General features: G+C 31.7%; 1 protein-coding gene across 1 annotated transcript in view; it reads right to left on the bottom strand.

Annotated features, from left to right (window-relative positions):
- The window catches only part of LOC118741877, a 133,301-nt gene extending 116,001 nt beyond the window's left edge, over positions 1-17,300 (bottom strand). The window contains exon 1 of the mRNA XM_036473853.1: positions 17,103-17,300. The gene's annotated coding sequence lies outside the window, so the exon portion shown is untranslated. The remainder of the gene's footprint in view (positions 1-17,102) is intronic.
- Between the last annotated feature and the right edge of the window lie 1,220 nt (positions 17,301-18,520).

Raw genomic sequence — 18,520 nt, 5'->3', positions numbered from 1 at the left:
AAATTTTTTTCAAAATTTTATTTTTGATGCAGAATTATTCCTAGAGCGTCTAGATACTTTCGGCATCAAAGAGAAAATTTAAAAAAAAAAAATGTCGCTTACGTCATTTTGGCGGTTAGGGCTCGATATGCAAATCATATATTTGTATAGAGACTTTTTGTATGTATCTCTACTTAAGTGCTCATCACTTCTACATTTATCACTCAATTTAGGTAAGCAGGACCTTATTGTATTTATGAAAGATCACGCTTTGCACGCATGCAAGAATCTAAAAGTTAACAGGTTCTTTTATATTGATATTTTTACCGAAAGTAATTTAATTAATTTTTTTTTTGTTTAATTATGCAAAATTGTCGATGAATCAATGATTAGCTCCTAAACTACTAATTCCGTTGGAAAATTCCGTTAACGTATAAATAGTAAATTTAATAAGCTTTAGTACTGTGGAAATTTAAGATTTACCAGCTATATAAAAAAGCATGCAATTTTTGCTCAATTTATCGTATACACGGACGGACAGAGGGACAGACTGGCTTAACCGACTTCTCAATTCATTCTGTGCATTTATGTATGCATCTGTCTATATCTATCTCGATTCCTTTAGGCTGTTACAAACAACCATTATGCGAACAAAGTTATAATACCTATATGCAGTCAAATCTATATTTAATAAATCGTTTTTTTCCTAAGCCCCTCACCAAATTCAATTAGCTCAAAAGTTGTTTACTAATTTTGACCGTAATATAAAAAATTAAAATATAATTAAAATTTTATCTCCATCTGTTAAAATTCTTTTCCATTTCAAGGGCACTCTTATCAAATTTATGCATTAAGCGAAAAGATTTTACCAAACATTTGATTAAGACGTATGAATATATATATACATATGTAGATTCAGACCACAGAGTTGACAAGTCCAACCTTTGGTGCTGCGCATTTTAAGGCTTCGGCTGCTTATGATAAGTGGTACAAGCGGTTAGTTATCTTATCACAAAAATTAAAGTATGTAAGCAAATAAGCTAGAAGTACTAACTGATTCCAAAATATAGTCACTAAAATTACTCAACTCGTAAAAATCAGTGGCATTTATCTTATCAGTATCTGGTAAATATTTGTAAGAATTTATAATTACTTAATACTGTGGTAAAATATGTAAACTTCTTGTCGGTAAGTACGCAACAATAACAATTCTTGGTATTTCCAGTTGAGACTAGTTGTACTTTACGAGTTAGATTAACTAAATAACACTCATAATGCTACTTATAATGCCACCGCATGGCAGAGGACTGATATCATCAATAAAAGTAAAATTAGGTTTTGTGATTTAATTGATATGTGATTGCGAAATGGAGATTTTCAATGGTACATACATACATACGAAGTCTTTCATGATAGAGGCGTATCACTACACTTGGCAGTAGAGATGCCCTTTTCAAATCGATTAAATCGAAGATCAATTAATCGAGCCCTTCCGATTCGATTTTTTAGTTCTGATTCGATCCGTGAATTGATCAAAAAAAATTCGAAAATCGACATTCGATTACGACGAATTGATATCTAGCCTTCTCCTTTTTTTGAAGTCGGTGAAAAAGTGAAAAATTAAATCAAAAATTTATAGCATTCGTAAATTTTGTAAGAAACTTCACAAAAATCCAAACAAAATCATGTCACAATGACAATCATTTGTACTGTTTTTCCACAGTAATTATAAATTCTATTATATTTTAAGACTTCCACTAAAATATCTCGCAAAAATATTAAGATTTACGTGAGCTGGACCGATTTGAAAATACCTCCAAAAATTTAGTTTTTTTATTAATAAAAACAGTTTTTTCATTATTTTTTGAAAAAATTACCTCAGATGACTAAACAGTTTAAGCTTAAAAAGTTTGCATAAAAATATTTAAAAAAAAGTTTCTACGGAATCTTAATAATGAGATTTTTGATGCTGTTTTTGAACTTTTTTCAAAGACTGGTTTAAGAAAAACTTGACATATGAGCAGGGAACGGATTTTTAGGACATAGAAACTTATAAAAAAGGCCAAATAAAATAGCAAAATAGGCAGGAAAAGGCACTAGAATACGAAAAAAAAGGCAAAAGAAGGCACTAAAAAAAGACGAAACCCGAAAAATAATCAAAAAATACATTTATTTCAGAAATATTTATTTTACAAGTAAAAAGAGAATAACTATGAACTATTTTCATTATATCGAACACTTTGCGCAAAATTATCGTATGTTACAAAAACCAAATTTTACAGGAAATTGTTTTTTGTATTTTTCTATGCTTTCTACCAAAGTTTAGATTTGCTTAGATAATTGAGAAATATAACTAAATGCAAGATTTTTTTGTAGAAAGGTCTCTACATTATAATTTCTTAGCCCATATATTAATTTCGCCCACAAGAGAAAAATCATTGTCACATACGATAAAATTTACAGTCAATTTTTTGGGTAGCTATTAGGATTCAAGCCGTAATACATATTTGAACAGGTGATGCGTTATGGGTTGTAAAACAAAGTTGCACCAAAAAGTGAATTTCGTAAAAAAATGTAACATACGATAATTTTTCGCACTACTTTGAATCTTTGACTATAGAGCAGCACTTTCCACTCGCACTTAGGGATACGAATTTCGATGCGATACGATACCATATCGATACTTTTGGTATTAGATGCCGATGTTTTTTACTCAACGATATTTTTTGAAATCGAATACCAGAACCCTAGTATCGTATCGAATGTCATAAACTCAAATTACAAAGATAATGTGATTAACAATTCTTCCCGATATAAATTGGTCTTTAAAGAACAGAAATTGTTTACTATCGTTAGGATTGCATGTGGCGGGACTTGAACACGCGGTCTCTACGTGTGAAAATAATAGATTGGCGCTTACACAATATGTTAGTGTTGGGCCGAGCTTCTCCTCCGATTTGTTGCGTGCGCCTTGATATTGTGCCACAAAGGGCGTCCATACTGTATTTTTTATAGGAAGCTGTTTTTCCACCTAGCGGCCTACATACATACGACACCAATTTTCAGAGATTTTTTTTTAGATTTTGGTATCAATATTTGGGATATCGAGTATTTTTATTCCGATATTAATGGTTACCATATATTTTTACAGCGCTACTTTAAATGAGTACCATGTCGATACTTTCGGTATGATATCGTACTCGATACTCGCACTTTATTATACTCAATTTTAATGAGTTACAAAACTGCGAACGAAATTTTTTTCGAAAGATTCCAATTAAAAAGTTTGAAATTTTGGTGAAACATTGCAGAATTAATTTTTATAATTTTTTGCACAAAGTTGGAAATTCGGATTATATGGTTTTTGTTAGGAAAAGAGCTTTACTGTCATAAAATAAATAACAAAATTTTAAATAAACTAAGGAAAAATAGCCAAAAAAAAGTCCTAATTTCTATTTTGCTCACTGTATGTATTATGTTTATGAAGAAAATTACGATGATATACCAGCATCATCGAGGACTGTCCCGTATAATGCAGGACGGATGGTCACCGTACACATGCATATATTCTTATTGTATGTACATATTTAAAGGGTTAAAAACAGGCGGAACGTGTAATTTTACTAAAAATTCGACTAATTTATCTGTTCATTACTAATAGAAGAGTGCCAATATTTCCATACAGTACTTATTTTCATATGTGGGTACGAAAGCGCTTGAATATTCATGTATGTAAGAAGGTGATCGCTTCATAAACTGTAAACAAAATTAAAATACATACATACCACAAGTGTGAGAACATATCGCTTGTTTGCTGGAAGAACATCGTAACTCAAAAAACCAATTCCAAAAATGAGAAGAAAACGGCTTTCGTTTAAAACTTAGTCTGTTATTTTTTTATTTTTTTTTATCAACAATAAAAAATAATTAAAGAAAAAAACGTATAATAAATATCAAATGCCGTACAGAGCATAAGCTGCCATCAAACTTTAACTTGGTATTTTACTTTTTTCAAACTGTGATTTTTACTAGTTATAGTTGCTTTGCAAAGAGAAATTCTCTTCATACAACACACGATTTTAAGAACTTTTTACACACTTTAAAAGAAGATTGTGTTATTCTTCCAACAAAGAACCAATATGTAAATAGAAATTTGTAAAACTCAAAGCATACGAAATATGTACTTGTACATAAAACTGTTAATATTTAGGTAAAAATGTAAAATTAGATATGCATATATATATGTATGTACATATGTATATGCATGCATACTTATAATATATGCAAGTAGAAATTATTTTTAAAGATTTGAAAACACTTAATTATGTGCATATGAATGTTGTTTTGAACGCACGAGCGATTTGTGGTCGCCAAAACACGTAGCGGCGCTTGCTTTACATATATAGCCCTAACCGACAAAAAAAAAACTAAAAAATAGAGCATTTGGATACATTTCCCATTCAAATAGAAAATTTTTGGAAAAATTCTCTTGCACATTTTTGGCGGTTAGGCTCATTATATTCTACATAATTGTATGTTCAGCAGCAGCAACCTATTTGAAGTTTAATTTTATTTAATTGATAAGATAAATTGAATATTGCAATATGGGTATCAAACTAAAGAGATTTAAGATAGTTTACTGTCAAAAATATTGTTGTAGCGGGTTGCCACCTATTTGAAAAATTTAATTCAGTAAGGTAAATTCTGGCTTAATACACCTTTGAAGAATGTGCACGATATGCAAAATCGAGTTGTAAGATTATAAATTAAATTTCCAGGATTAAATACCTTTGAAAATATATTAACTAATGCCCACATTCTTAAAAAATAAAGTATGTTTTAAAAATGGAAATTTGTTTTGAAAATCTGAGTTAAGAAAGCTCTTCATATATATTTTATTTTTTTTTATGAATGAGGCCATAATATTTTGAAAGAGGGCAACAACACAAAAATACTTTTAAGGCACAGTGAAGCTCGCCGGGTATTTGTTAGTCTATATATATACTACGTTTGAAGATACGGGGTAATACGGGATCACAATGAGAGATCGCGTACATAAAAGTAAAAAAAATACATTTGCATAGCTAACTTTTTTATGGCCAACGATAGACAACACAAAGTATCAACAAATTAGGAATCTAGCACTGTCACGATATCATCCTCAATATATATTCTAAAAACTTTTGTAAAAAGGGTCTTAAAAGACCATATTTCTTCCATAGGAAACAGAAAGATATCAAAACAGCCGAATCCCAGTAAAAATTGCGAAAAACAGTGCAAAACTTTATCATAAGAATGCTTAACTTCATGCAAAATGGAAATATGTACATTAAACCTATTGATTGATGGCACAAATTATCAAACAAAGCTGACAATACATCAAACACTAACACACGTGCATATGTACACACGTGTTTGTGTAAAATATCAATGTTGTCAGTGCAACAAATTCGAACCCAATTCAAATAATATACATACATACATGATCAATGTCTTAATTTGCGCGACGCATAACCATTAAAATTCAAATTAACTCATAGATGCAATAACCTAAAAAAAAAAACATATGTATATGCATACATAACTGTACATTCTCACATGTGTTTGAAATAAAAAAAAAAAAACTATTAATGAATAACAACAACAGCTACCGGCAATTGAACAAACCACTGGTGACACACGTCGTATACGTTATCTCTAATCCCTTCGCGAGTATGTAATAAACGTAGGAGTTTATACATACATACATACACTCAAACACACTACATACATACATACTTGTTTGAAATTAACAATTGGCGTCAATTAAAATTGTATAGGTGAGCACAGATTGTGTCAGTGCATTTTGCAATAGCCAAACAAACTGGCTCACGCCAACAATTACCACTTCAAATCGGATAACCCAAACCAACAACAATACGCACTCGAGTGTATAGTAGGTATTTTATTCTTTTGCTGAGGGTGTTGGGCAAATGCACGCAAGCTCTGTTATTAATCTTTTATTGTATGTTGGTGTAGGTACTATTGGGAGTCAGTTAAAGCTACTTAGTCTAGCGATAACACGCAGCCACTTTGTCAGCGTCAGATACGTATGCTTGTCTGTATATTTATACATATGTACATACATACGCTCAAGTTTAACAAAAGAGCAATAGGCAGAAATGAGCAATCGAATGCAGCTCGTACAAAAATAAGAGGGTAAAAGTAAATCTGCAGCAATAGGCAGTTGTTGGCTAAAGAAAGAATAAGGAACAAAACAAATACATAAAGCTTTGAATCAGAAGTGCATTTAAATCATTTTTGGATCAAAAGAAAATTTTGAAAAAACGTCGCTTACATTTTTTTTGGCTGTTAGGACTCGATATGTATGTATGCTTTTAAAATTCGAGATTTGCATTTTCAGATGGATAATTATTTTAAAGACCAGCTGCTCGCGTGAAACACGGTTAAAAGTTAAGCTAGCAAATGTAACAGCTGTAACTCATGCTGCATGCATGCTGATCGTTGTGATGCTTTTACTCAGATAGTTATCTTAATCGTGCCAGTCTCTATATATCCCTTTCCTGGGATTTCTACTATACAAATTATATCTCAAGACATGGTCAAGGTTTGTGTCAAATTTTAACTAAATCAGCCCTACGAGCTTATTTTTTGTAAATAGCCTTTAAATGTATGAATATAATTTTAGTTAATATCCATGTAAAATTGGTATATTTAATTTAACATAAACGGAAAAGGTTGATTTACATACATACATTTTGGAAGTGTGGTAACTCCATTTTCAAATGTTTTCAAAATAATTCGGCGTAAATATATGCATTAAGGCGCATTACTCTCCATCAAAAACGATACCGTTTTTCCATCGGAATTATAAAATTTATTATATTTTAAGACATCCGCCGAAAGGAGGTATTTTCAAAATCACGTAAATCTTAAAATTTTTCCGAAATACTTTGGTGGAAGTCTTAAAATATAATACATTTTATGTTTCCGCTGGAAAAACCGCTACCTTCTTTGGTGATGGACCGTAATGTACATATGTAAAATACCTCATCTTCAAAAATATTTTAGCAAATAAGCTCACTTCAGTCTCTCTCGTTTGACACCCATATTAAAATATTTAATTTAACCTTTTACTTTTGATTTTGAATTTCTTTACCCTTATAAAAAAAAGGAATTAAAACTAGATCCCTGTAAACCCTCGTCCACGGCGCACAGTGGGAGTAGTTCCTACCAAAGTTGGCCACTTGATGTGAACGATGGCATCTTTTTATGAGGCGGCCGTAGGAATGTCTAAGAAGATTCATGGGCCTTTTCGCGTTAGCGACGGTGAATACCACTACTACTATGTACTTCAAAAAACGAGTTGTTTGAGCTAGAAAACGACCTTGACAAATTGCAGCAAATTAGGTTAGGTTAGGTTGAAATGGCTGCCTGCATACAGTAGAGGAGAGAGGTACACTTAGGCTCAGTTAATTAAGTTAATAATACGCGAGAATTCATGAATGACTGCTGCGCTTATGTCCGCCAGGCAGCCTTAGAGGCGGTGTTGAAATGAGCGCATTCTGGTGCCAGATAGGGCAGGGCAGTGACAAGGATAGTGGCCCACGTTTCCAATTTATTCCTCGTCACGGCAGCTAGTGATTTGTTATAATTCTGCTAACTTGCCTAAATAGATGGCGTCCTAGGCGAGTGAGTCGGGCCTTTTCTTGTCGAAGTTGGGCAAGATTTGACAGGTCGTTCTACACGACCTTCTTTTATTTGCCTTCCCAACGAAGTGTTATTTAAGCCATCGTGAGAGGAGCTGACGACAGATAGGATACACTCTAAAAAAATATTGTGTAGATTTCCTAGCTAAAAGGTAGGTTACTGATTTCCTACCTTATTATTCGCGAAATCACATGCTCGATTATTCAACGAATAGTTTGTTTAAATTCCGGACTTTTTAGAGTGTAATATAGCTGCTGTGGTGTGCGTAAATTTACTACAAAAGTGTGCACGAGCTACAAAATACACATCTGCTGTTTGATTTCACCCGTAGAATTGTGTAAAGCCGCTAACAAAAAGGATTTTTACAAACGAAAATGTGTAAACGAGAAAAATACATATTCATCGTGTAAATTTACCAACAAATTTTAAAAATAAACAAGAATATACTTGATTTATAGTCGCATTTTTAAACAGATTTTTTAGAGTGTAGTTCCGTTTCCCGAAAGCTCGTCTCCCTTGCAGTTAACTTGTATATCTCCATGATCTGGCACCCACAAAATGTGGGTAGTGTACTTAATAGCTAACCTTTTAAGAGCTGTTCTGTATTCTATTGCCATTTTTGACAAGGTTTCACAGCACTCCAGTGGCTTTAAATATACCGGCTTGGTTATCAGAGTAGATGATTACTGAAGGTGGAACCTTTGTTATGGGCGTGAGTGTTGCTTGGGAGGCACTGTGGTGGGCCGGCAGCCTAAAACCAAGATTAAATGAGAGGTCCTTCGCTTTCTACTCTTAGATATAATTCCTGGGCACTGAAGAGAAAGGACTGGCGTACTTTTTTGGACTCGAAGAAAATCGCTTAGGCGTTTACAGAGCTAAGCAGGAAGCAAGAGGTATGATTTTAGCTCTTTTTACACCGTTTTCGATGGCAAGGAAAACTGAGATCTGTGAAAATAGTTATTAATCATAGTTTTTTAAATAATGATTAATTAAAAAGATAGTATGTTAAGAAATCCATAATTGAAGCGTAATTATTTTCTTTTTCCAACTAAATGCATCATTGCACAGATCGAATGCACATTGTTTGTCCAATGTATATTTTGACGTAAATGCAAAAAGTGTTATGCAAGATTTGCAGTCACTGAAAAATATTTTAATATTATTTTTGCATGCAATTCACCTTAATAATTTATAAATTTATGCCCAAAACGTTTACGACTTTGAACTTGGCAATATGCAGATGCGTAGTTTGTTCGACTTTTATGTGGGCACAACACTTTTTGGTCTGCTCTCTATAGTAATTTTATTGATTTTAAAACACGCCAAAAATAATAAATATGAAAAAAACAAATATTCAACTTTTTGTTTTTGTTGCTAATCAACTTTTTGGCAGTTTGCCCAGACAAGCGCAACTTTTTCAAATATTTCAGTGCACACAATTTCGTTTGGAAAATACTGAAATATTTTTGTAAATAAAAATGTTTAAAAGTTCGTATTGCGAAATGGCGTTATATGTATGTATGTACATACATATGGACTTAACACCTCACAAGCTTACCAAAGAAAGTTCACTCCTGAGTCTAAAGTATTTTTTCAAGGCTATTTTGAAAAAAAAAAATTTTGTCTTCGTCTTTAAAAATTTTTCGGTGACACCTACATTTCGGTGACCCTTTCATTCGCCAAAAAAACAAAATTTAAATAGTTTTGCGGGAATAATCGAAATACTCCCTTAGTAAAAATTTAATCATATCTGGTACTGACGTTAGGGTGGGTCATTTGGGTGATAAAAACTGAGATCTGGTGGGTAAGTACTAGGAACAAAAAAAAAATCTCCTTGTCGAAGAATTAAAATAAGTAATTTTTAAGCAAAAAACAGAACCGACTTCAATTCTCATATGGGTAAGGCTTCCTCAAGTGGGCACCGAATTTACCAACATTAATATTTTTCAATGATATTCAGGCAGCGCCGAGTTTTGTAGTCGAACAGTACACTGTGTAATTTTTGTTGCAAAATTCCAAATAGTTTTTTTTTAATTAATAATTGAAAATTTTTGCAGTGTTTTGGAAATTTTTATTTTTCTTTGAAAGTAAGTGTCCGAATGAAAAAATTTTTTTGGGTGCAGATTTAAGAAATATTAGACTATGCAATGAAATTAGTTGCGTTACAAAAATATTTTTTTTTTGCTTTTCAATAATTTGTTTATGAAAAATTGAACTTTTAAGCAATTTCTGCGCCTCGTGGACGAACATTTTTAACAACAACTTATGTAATAAACATTTCTGCATCATTGAAAAATATTAATGTTGGTAAATTCGGTGCCCACTTGAGGAAGCCTTACCCATATAACAATTTGGGAGTACCGTAAATTTTTTCATGAACCAAAGATCGGATCTAAACCATTTATTTCCTTAGCAAAGTTTTAATTTTATTTGGTTAGCTTTAATTTATTGACATTAGGGTGGTTAGGGTGAGATAAGGACTGATACCTGGTGGATAAGGGCCAGAACGGCACACTTAAGTTCAATGAACTTTAGGGTAAAAAAGTTTATTTTCGAGGCAAAATCATCGATATATGTATAGTATTTTAATATCCGACTGTAAATGCCGAAGGTGTGACGAAAAATTTAAAAAGGCGGGATCGTTTGGCAAAAAAAATAGAAGAAAACCAAAATACATAAAGAAAATTTATTTAGGATTTCAATTATCAACAAACGACTGTAGTTGATGATGTTTTTAAAGTAGCTCAAAGTCGTTTAGGTGGCTTGAGCATCACTTGAGAACTTTTGGCGTCGACATGTATCAATGGAAGTTATTGATTTTAGATAAGTAGTTATTTATTACAAATTAACATACAAATGATACATACATACATATGTAGGTAAGTACATATAAGAGTGTATAAAATATTTGTAATGCAAATAACAAGCAAAAAATTGTTGTCATAAATTCGACATGCGCATCACAGTCGAAGTACATACATAGAAACTTGGCTTAAACCTCCAAAGCCAGTAAGCATCCATTATTTCCAAAACAATTTCTGCTTAAATAATTCAGGTAATCTTTTGCCATTATTCCCAATAGGATCCATCGTACGTATGCAAACCACTTGGGAATACATAGTATGTATGTATGTATGTATTTGTATATACATACAAACCATTCGGTCTTGCTTAATGTTATCTTCTATATATAAATACGCCACAAGAAAATTTTGCAATCCCTTTTTTGAAGGCACCGTTCGCTCGATTTCAATGAAACATACACCGATTTAAAGGATATAACTTCCTCTAATCCAGAAATGTTAATCCCGTTACAATGGGGGCGGCGTGGCATCAGACATACAGACGAAAATGTGAAAACCGATATATTTCGAAACCCAATTATGCTGGGGAACTGAAACTTAGCACGGATGCATAAATTGTAAATACCCTACTTTTCAAATCGGTCTAACTCACGTAATCTTAATATTTTTCCAAAATATTTTTATGGATGGTAATGCACCCTACTGTACATACACATGTATGTAAGTATATAAATATTTAAAATTGTAAGTCAACATCAATTTGCTGCCTTATCTAATCATGTAAAGCGACATTTGTGTTCGAATAAGCAAAGTCGCCACATTTGGCCTTGAAAAAACCAAACCTTAATCGTAAAGCGTCATACAAAAATGGTTCGAATAATCTTCTTAAGTACATATAAACCGTCTGTGGGTATGAACCATAAATAAATATATTTATATATGTATTTTTACAGTTTAAAAATTTGTAGCTAAGCAAAAAATTCTTAAGCCATATGCATACATAAATAATTAGTAAATGCTTACACATTAGGATGCCTCGCTACATAAATTTAAGCTGAATTCTCCCTCCCTTAAAACTGTTGACAAAAACAGGAGTTTTTATCACACAAATTTGATTAGGAAATTACTTTGAGTATACGAATTTGGCTGATTGCAGAAAGTTAATAAAAAAATTATTACTGAAGAATAATCCTCTATAATAATATCGGCAAACGAAAGTCTATATGCTAACAGAGTTAGAATAAAGTAAAAGCAGGTCGCTCATGTCGAATTTCCACTAGGCATTCAAACTGAAGAAAAAGACAAGTATATAAGTATATGTAAACCGATCCTTATATACCTACGCAGCGCAGCGCATTTATTAAATATCGTTTCTCACGATGTGATAATTTCAGTAGTTACTGATTTATCGTTGTATGGGAGGTGGGCGTAGTTACTGTCCGATTTCGATTATTTTCCATATCAACCTACCTTGGGTAAGTAGCATCCTACAAGCCAAAATTCGCTGAGATATTTTAATTTTGCTCGAGTTATCAAGTACACGGACGGACGGACGGAAGGACGTGGCTTAATTGACTTACATATCTCTTCATACTGAGATTTTCGGTATATATATGTATATATCTCTATTTATCTCAAGTCCTTTAGGCTTTTACAAACAACCGTTATGTGCAAAAAAGTTATAATTCCCTTGTGCACAAATGCACTCGGGTATTTGATATCTACTTGTCATTTTAGTGAGCTTCTTAAAAAGCAACATCTGCCATGTATTGCACATTCCATAAATTTAGTTCTATAAAAATTATTTTAAAAAATTTTAAAGACATTTTTAGTGAAGCCTTTGAAGAGATAGCAGCTTAGAAAAACGACAAATCAGCAGCACAAACTTCTCAGTTCCTGGCTGCTATTTCTACTTTTGAACCCGAAACCCTCCAAATAATTGATGAAAATTCAAGTTTCAAGAGTTTACCATGAAATTAAAACAAATGGCAGCATGCAGAATATCTGTCGCCGATATGTTGTAATTTTTGAAATTTTACGATTTGTTTAATTTTAATAATTTTAGATACTGTAAAATGTTATAATTAAACGGTCTTGCCAAAACAAACGAATCTAGTGCAATAAAACTAGGGTGTCACCAAATGGAAAAAAATTGCATTGAGTAAAAGATGCCTATGATTTGAGAAACTAAAATTCCATTTTTACAATTTTTATTGGTAAACTCGAAATTCATTCTAAAATTGTTATATGTACACATATACACGAAGAAAGTAATGTATACAAATGTGCATAAGGAATGCTGTGTAAAAATCTCCCTTGCCAATAATTAATTACTTTTAATTAATATGACTTATAAATTAAGGCGTGCGAGTAAACGTGTTAGATGACTTGGGCATGGTGCTACGGGGCGTATACTTTACATACGCAACTACGGGTATCTGAGCATTAGTGGTTATTATTACTTGTTTAGTACATATTTACATACATACATATACTTTTTGAAGTTTTCATTTACATAAATAGAATTTCGCGATGAAATCTTGTTCTTTATACAAAACTGAAGATAATTCAAAGATAGGTGTATTACTATTTTCGACCAAAAACTCGTTTTTGTTTGCTCATATAATAATGTCGCCTAAGGGTGAAAAAGTGCCAAGTCAATTTTTTGAAATTATTCAGGGGAGACGGAAAATCAATGTTGTGCCGCATTACCTGCAATTCTGCACCAAAAACTAAATTTTGAAAAAATGAACTTGGCTCCTTTTCACCTTTAGGTAGCAATATGTAAGTCTTATAGCAAATTTCGTACGTGTTTGTACAATATTTATGAGCTACATTTATAAACTGGGAGTCAATGCACTTTTCTTTCAATACATTAATATGTACATATGTACTTACATATGCATGTACATATGTATGGTGCATTCGTATGTAGCACTATATTTTACGATTTTTGTTTTAATGCCGAATTTCCACTACGCATTGAAATTACAAAAAAGGTATGCCATTTAAAAAAATGCCATGTGGTAATGAACTTAATGACTAATGACTTGTAATGACACGATTATTTTTTTATGGCCAAACTTTGTCATTTGTCATTTTCGCCATTTACTGACTAGTGTAAATCCAGCATAACAGTAGAAAATGTGTATGTATGTATGATATGTATTTACAGTATGTAGCCCTGGCGGGAAAAAGTGTTATTTTTTAATCAACTAATTGGAAAACTACTTTGAAACAAATACAGTTAGTAAATGTTTTGAAATATGATACTTACTATTATTACTCGAAAGTATGAAAAAGTATCTGTGAAGTGCAGAACGAAAGCGTATTCAAACGAAACATACTGACTTTGAAGTTGTTTAAGCCAAATGCGTTTTAAAGTAATTGAAATCAAATGCAGAGTCGGATAATTGACTGCTTCCTAAATAGGACATCGTAATGTTAAATAAATCAGTTCGTTGCAGGGAAAAAAAGTGAAAATTTCAATTAGTTATTATTGAATTGAAATTACTTTCAAATTAACTTAATTTCCTGCAGGGGAGTGACTCATTTCATTCAATACTAAAAATATGCATATAAATGGTAATACATATATGTACATATCTGCATGCATCGATTCATACATACATACCATGTATTTATGTATATGATTTTCCATGCCAAAAATAACTTCAGAATTGCTTATCAACTCAATGCACATTTGCTCATACGTACTCATTTATATTCATATTTATTTGCATACATATATTATATATATGTATATACATATTCATATTTATGTACATTGTATGCATGTACATATGTGTGCAAATATAAATTTATGTAAATCGTTTGAAATCGAATAGCATGAGACCATTTATTAATCACTATCGCGCGAACTTCAACTGAGTCACATGTTTAATGGTATGTACTATATATATCTACATATACTAAGTTTGAATGTTTACATGTACATATGTTTATATTTTGATAGTTTGTCGTTGCTTCTAAGATTAACACATTTTCAATAGTAATATTTTAATTGAAAGTTTTTCGCTTAACATGTAAGTATTTATAGACTTTTTTAGACTAATGTAGCTTTTTTTTGGGGTGCATGAAATTTATCGGAGCTCTACCGCTATTTTTCAGTGTATAAAAATGCAACACGTGGCATTATTTTAATCTACTGAGCCTAGAATGCAATTTTTTTGAGGTTTCTTTACAAAAGTTTAAAAACAAAATAACAAAAATCTATTTTCCAGTATATTATTGGTTTATTTGAAAGAGCAAACACTTCTATTACTTTTGGAACGCGATTAGCGAACTTGGTGCGCTAAAGATCATCCAAAGCTTCAATTTCCTGCCACAAAAAATCATTGGACCTGTTATTAAATCAAGTACAAAGATTGGTGTTGAGCAATTTTGTTTGCAATAAAGGAATTACTATGGTTGATGGTGCTAATAGTAAGTCAAAAATAGTTTGTCTCGGTTGATCAAAATTATGAGAAAAAAATTTTTATGGCAAATTTCATAAGCCAACATAAAAATTTTTATTAGAGGGAAGTAGTCTGAACTCAATGGCATTTATTTCAGATGCAGCTGAGTGCTCCCACTGAATTTTTTTTTGACAAATACCAGGTAATACAAAACGAGAAGCTATCGACTTAAAAAAAATACACTGTATTTCAAGAAATCACTTAAATGTATGTATACGCTATTTAAATAAACATTAGTACGGCACAATAATATGTAGTACCTAACAAAAGAAAAGGCATACTTCGAATCCACTAATAGCAAGCGTGTCTCTCAGCAAACTCTTTCAACAAAAACGGCTTCCGTTTGAAGAACTGCCTATATTGTACTGCGAATCTATTTACTCAAGAAACGGATTCGGCATCTGAGAGCAATAGAGACACGGATTCAAATAGTGATCATTAGAGTGATACTTAAAATATCAACATCATGTGGCACCACTTTATTTTGTTGTATGTTTAAAACAATGCTTAGCGTTGCTACCAGGGTTTGAAAAAATTCAATTTTATTTTTAATCACGAAAATTCAACAAAATTTTTACTTTGACCAGCTATAACTCAGCGAGTTTTGAATTTATACTAAAAAGTTTCAATAATATGTCAAATTTGTCATATTGCAAGTCAAAATTTTGTTGAATTTTCGCGATTTAAAAAAATTAAATATTTCCAAAGCCTGGTTTTCGTAAATGTTAATATTTTTCAGGACCACTCTAATTTTTAGTTTTCAACCTGTTGTTAGCCAGGGACGGAAAATAATAATTTTTTAAATTTTAATTTAAGAAATCCACATGTTCTAAGCGGTGTAAAAAAACTCTCCTCTCACCTAGAGATGTTTCTTTCTATATTCTGTCATAATTTTCAATGATTTGTATTTTTCGAGTATAACCAATAAAAGTTGAAAATAATGATATATTTTTTAGTTTTAGTGTTTTTCTGAAAAGGAATTATTATTATTTTATTTATACTAATTCGATCAAAATTAATGATAATTTTATGATTTTTATTTTTTCACTCAAATATAGTAAATATTATGGGATTTTATTTTTTTATTTAAGAGAAATTATTATAAAATTTGATAAGAAAATTAAAATTAGTATGCAAATTTATTGAATTTTCCTGAATTTAGCATAAAGTTTAGAGATTTTATTTTTTTTGTTTTCTTATTTTAGAACGAACTATATTTTCATGAAAAGTTAGCGGGAAAAAATTTAAATAAAAACTTTTGCATACTTTGCCAAAAATCCTCTATACATACATATGTATTTCAACATTTGTCTTTGACTGTATGAATGTATGTACATATCGACGTCTGAATAGAAGATCGACCTATCTCGGCCGCCAGTTCGAAAACTCCCTATCTCAGAAAATTTTTCAACAACGCCATATTTCAGAATTTGGTTGAAGAATGCCCCATCTCAGAATTCGGTTCAAAAACGCCCTAACTTAGCTGCCGATTCATAAGCGCCCTATCTCAGCACATTTTCAATGTATTTTCATTTGAGATAGGGTGTTTTTGAACCCAATTCTGAGATAGCCCGTTCTTCAACCAAATTCTAAGACAGGGTGTTTTTCAATAAAATTCTGAAAGAGGGCGTTCTTCAATCAAATTGTGAAGTAGGGCTTTCTTGAAAAGTTTTCTGAGATAGGGCGTTTTGAGATAGGTCGATCTTCCACTCAAGTACTCAAATACAAAATCAGTTGAACATAGACAAGAATTCATAAAAACATAAATGTACTCTGTATGTGAGTAAATATGGGTACGTACGTGGAACAAGATATTACATACATATATACGTACATTCTTGTTAAAGAATTACTCATAAAAATGCTTAAACCGCTGTCACCTATGTACATATATGTACATATATAGTAGGTATATTTGCAAAAGAATTTTGGTATCATTTCTGCCAGGTATTCCCATTCAAGCGTATTTTCCTAGGTATGCACATGTTTGTATGCATCTCAGCACTCATGTATGTATGGGTACAATGTACACACATGCCTTAATATGTATGTATGTATATACATACCTGCGACCTATTGTAAGTCTGTTAATGCTTTTGTATGAATTTCCGTATCTGTCTTTTGCACTCACTTAAAACTGCAGCTGTTCGGTGGCTTCCCTTTCCGTTGTCTTCTTACAAATTTTAAATGAAATAATCAACTTTTCTGTTGTTGTTGCAAATTTTCTGCTAGTACTCGATTTTATTCAGCAAACAATTAAAAAATGTCGGTTTCACTTATTTATTTGCATGCATATGTATGTAAGTAAGTATTCATTAAACTGCACGAGTTTTTACAGCTTTAAAAAAAAAATAGGAAAACCTTTTTTAAACGCACAGAAAGGTGAAAAACTCCAAATTAAAATAATTTAGAATGCACTATGTTGGTACTTGCATTTGTAGGTACATAGTTCAATTTTTACGCTGACGCGTTGCATTTTACTGCATTACTGCAACAACAAAGCACAGAAATGCGCGCGTACTCCGGCATTGCATTCGACAAGCAGACACGCCGGTAAAACAACAACAACAAAAACAAGAACCAGCGCTGCGTGTTTCCACTAAACTCTCTTAATTATTATTGTTGTTTTTGCGTTTTATGTATTCACACACATATTTAAAATATATATTTATTTTTTTTAATCACTTTTGCACACGTCTTATAATACACATAAACTATTTTAAGAAATTTGATGTTAGGTGTATACGTAGTACATAATTATAGCAAACACCGCGTACCGACAACACGACCCATTCACTGGAAGCAGCAAAATGAAACTTACAATAAACAGACTATGCCACTATAAATGTTAACTCAACAAAATTCCGATTCTGTTTTGCGCTTTTGTTTTCAAGCAGATAAAAGAAGAAACTGGCAACTGACAGCGCCGCGCGTACACAAATGTATGTAAATAGAATTTTCGCTTTTTTGAAAATGCATCACTGTGTTAGTGTGCAATGTTGCACTACTATGTAGTCTTTGCCGTGCGTCAAATAATAAATCCCCCTTAAAAAATTTATCGATATACGTTGTTATTGAGATGCATTCTGCTTTATTTGGTGAATGTTGCATTTATGTATGCATGAAAACTTAATATATTTTCTATTTGCTAATTAATAAGCTGTTTAGGTATTATTTACATATGTACTTCAAGCTCGCTAATTGAAATCGCCCAGAAGTCATTCTGTTTTCAAATATGGCAACACCCGCGCTCTGATTACACCGCTGTGGTGTTTGTATTGAGTGAGTATTGGCACATAGAATTTTTCACAATATATGCAACAATTTTTGCTTAAATTTTTCCGCAAATTTTTTATAAAAAATCTGGTTCACACTGCAAATAATTTTTTAGATTTTTTTTTGTTGAAGGTGTTTTGCATTTTTCCTTGCAAAGTATTTTTGAAATTTTTTCTTGTATGCAAGAAAATGCGTGGAAAAAATTGCCAATACTCAAAAATATTCTAAAAAAAGTAGAAAACTTGCATGAAATTTTATTGAATTTTCATGAGT

The sequence above is a fragment of the Rhagoletis pomonella genome, unplaced genomic scaffold (genome assembly GCF_013731165.1).
Source record: "Rhagoletis pomonella isolate Grant_MI unplaced genomic scaffold, Rhpom_1.0 Rhpom_scaffold_00006, whole genome shotgun sequence".
Classification (NCBI taxonomy): Eukaryota; Metazoa; Arthropoda; class Insecta; order Diptera; family Tephritidae; genus Rhagoletis; species Rhagoletis pomonella.
Note: the sequence above shows the minus strand (reverse complement) of the source record. Positions and strands in the feature narration are given on the sequence as shown.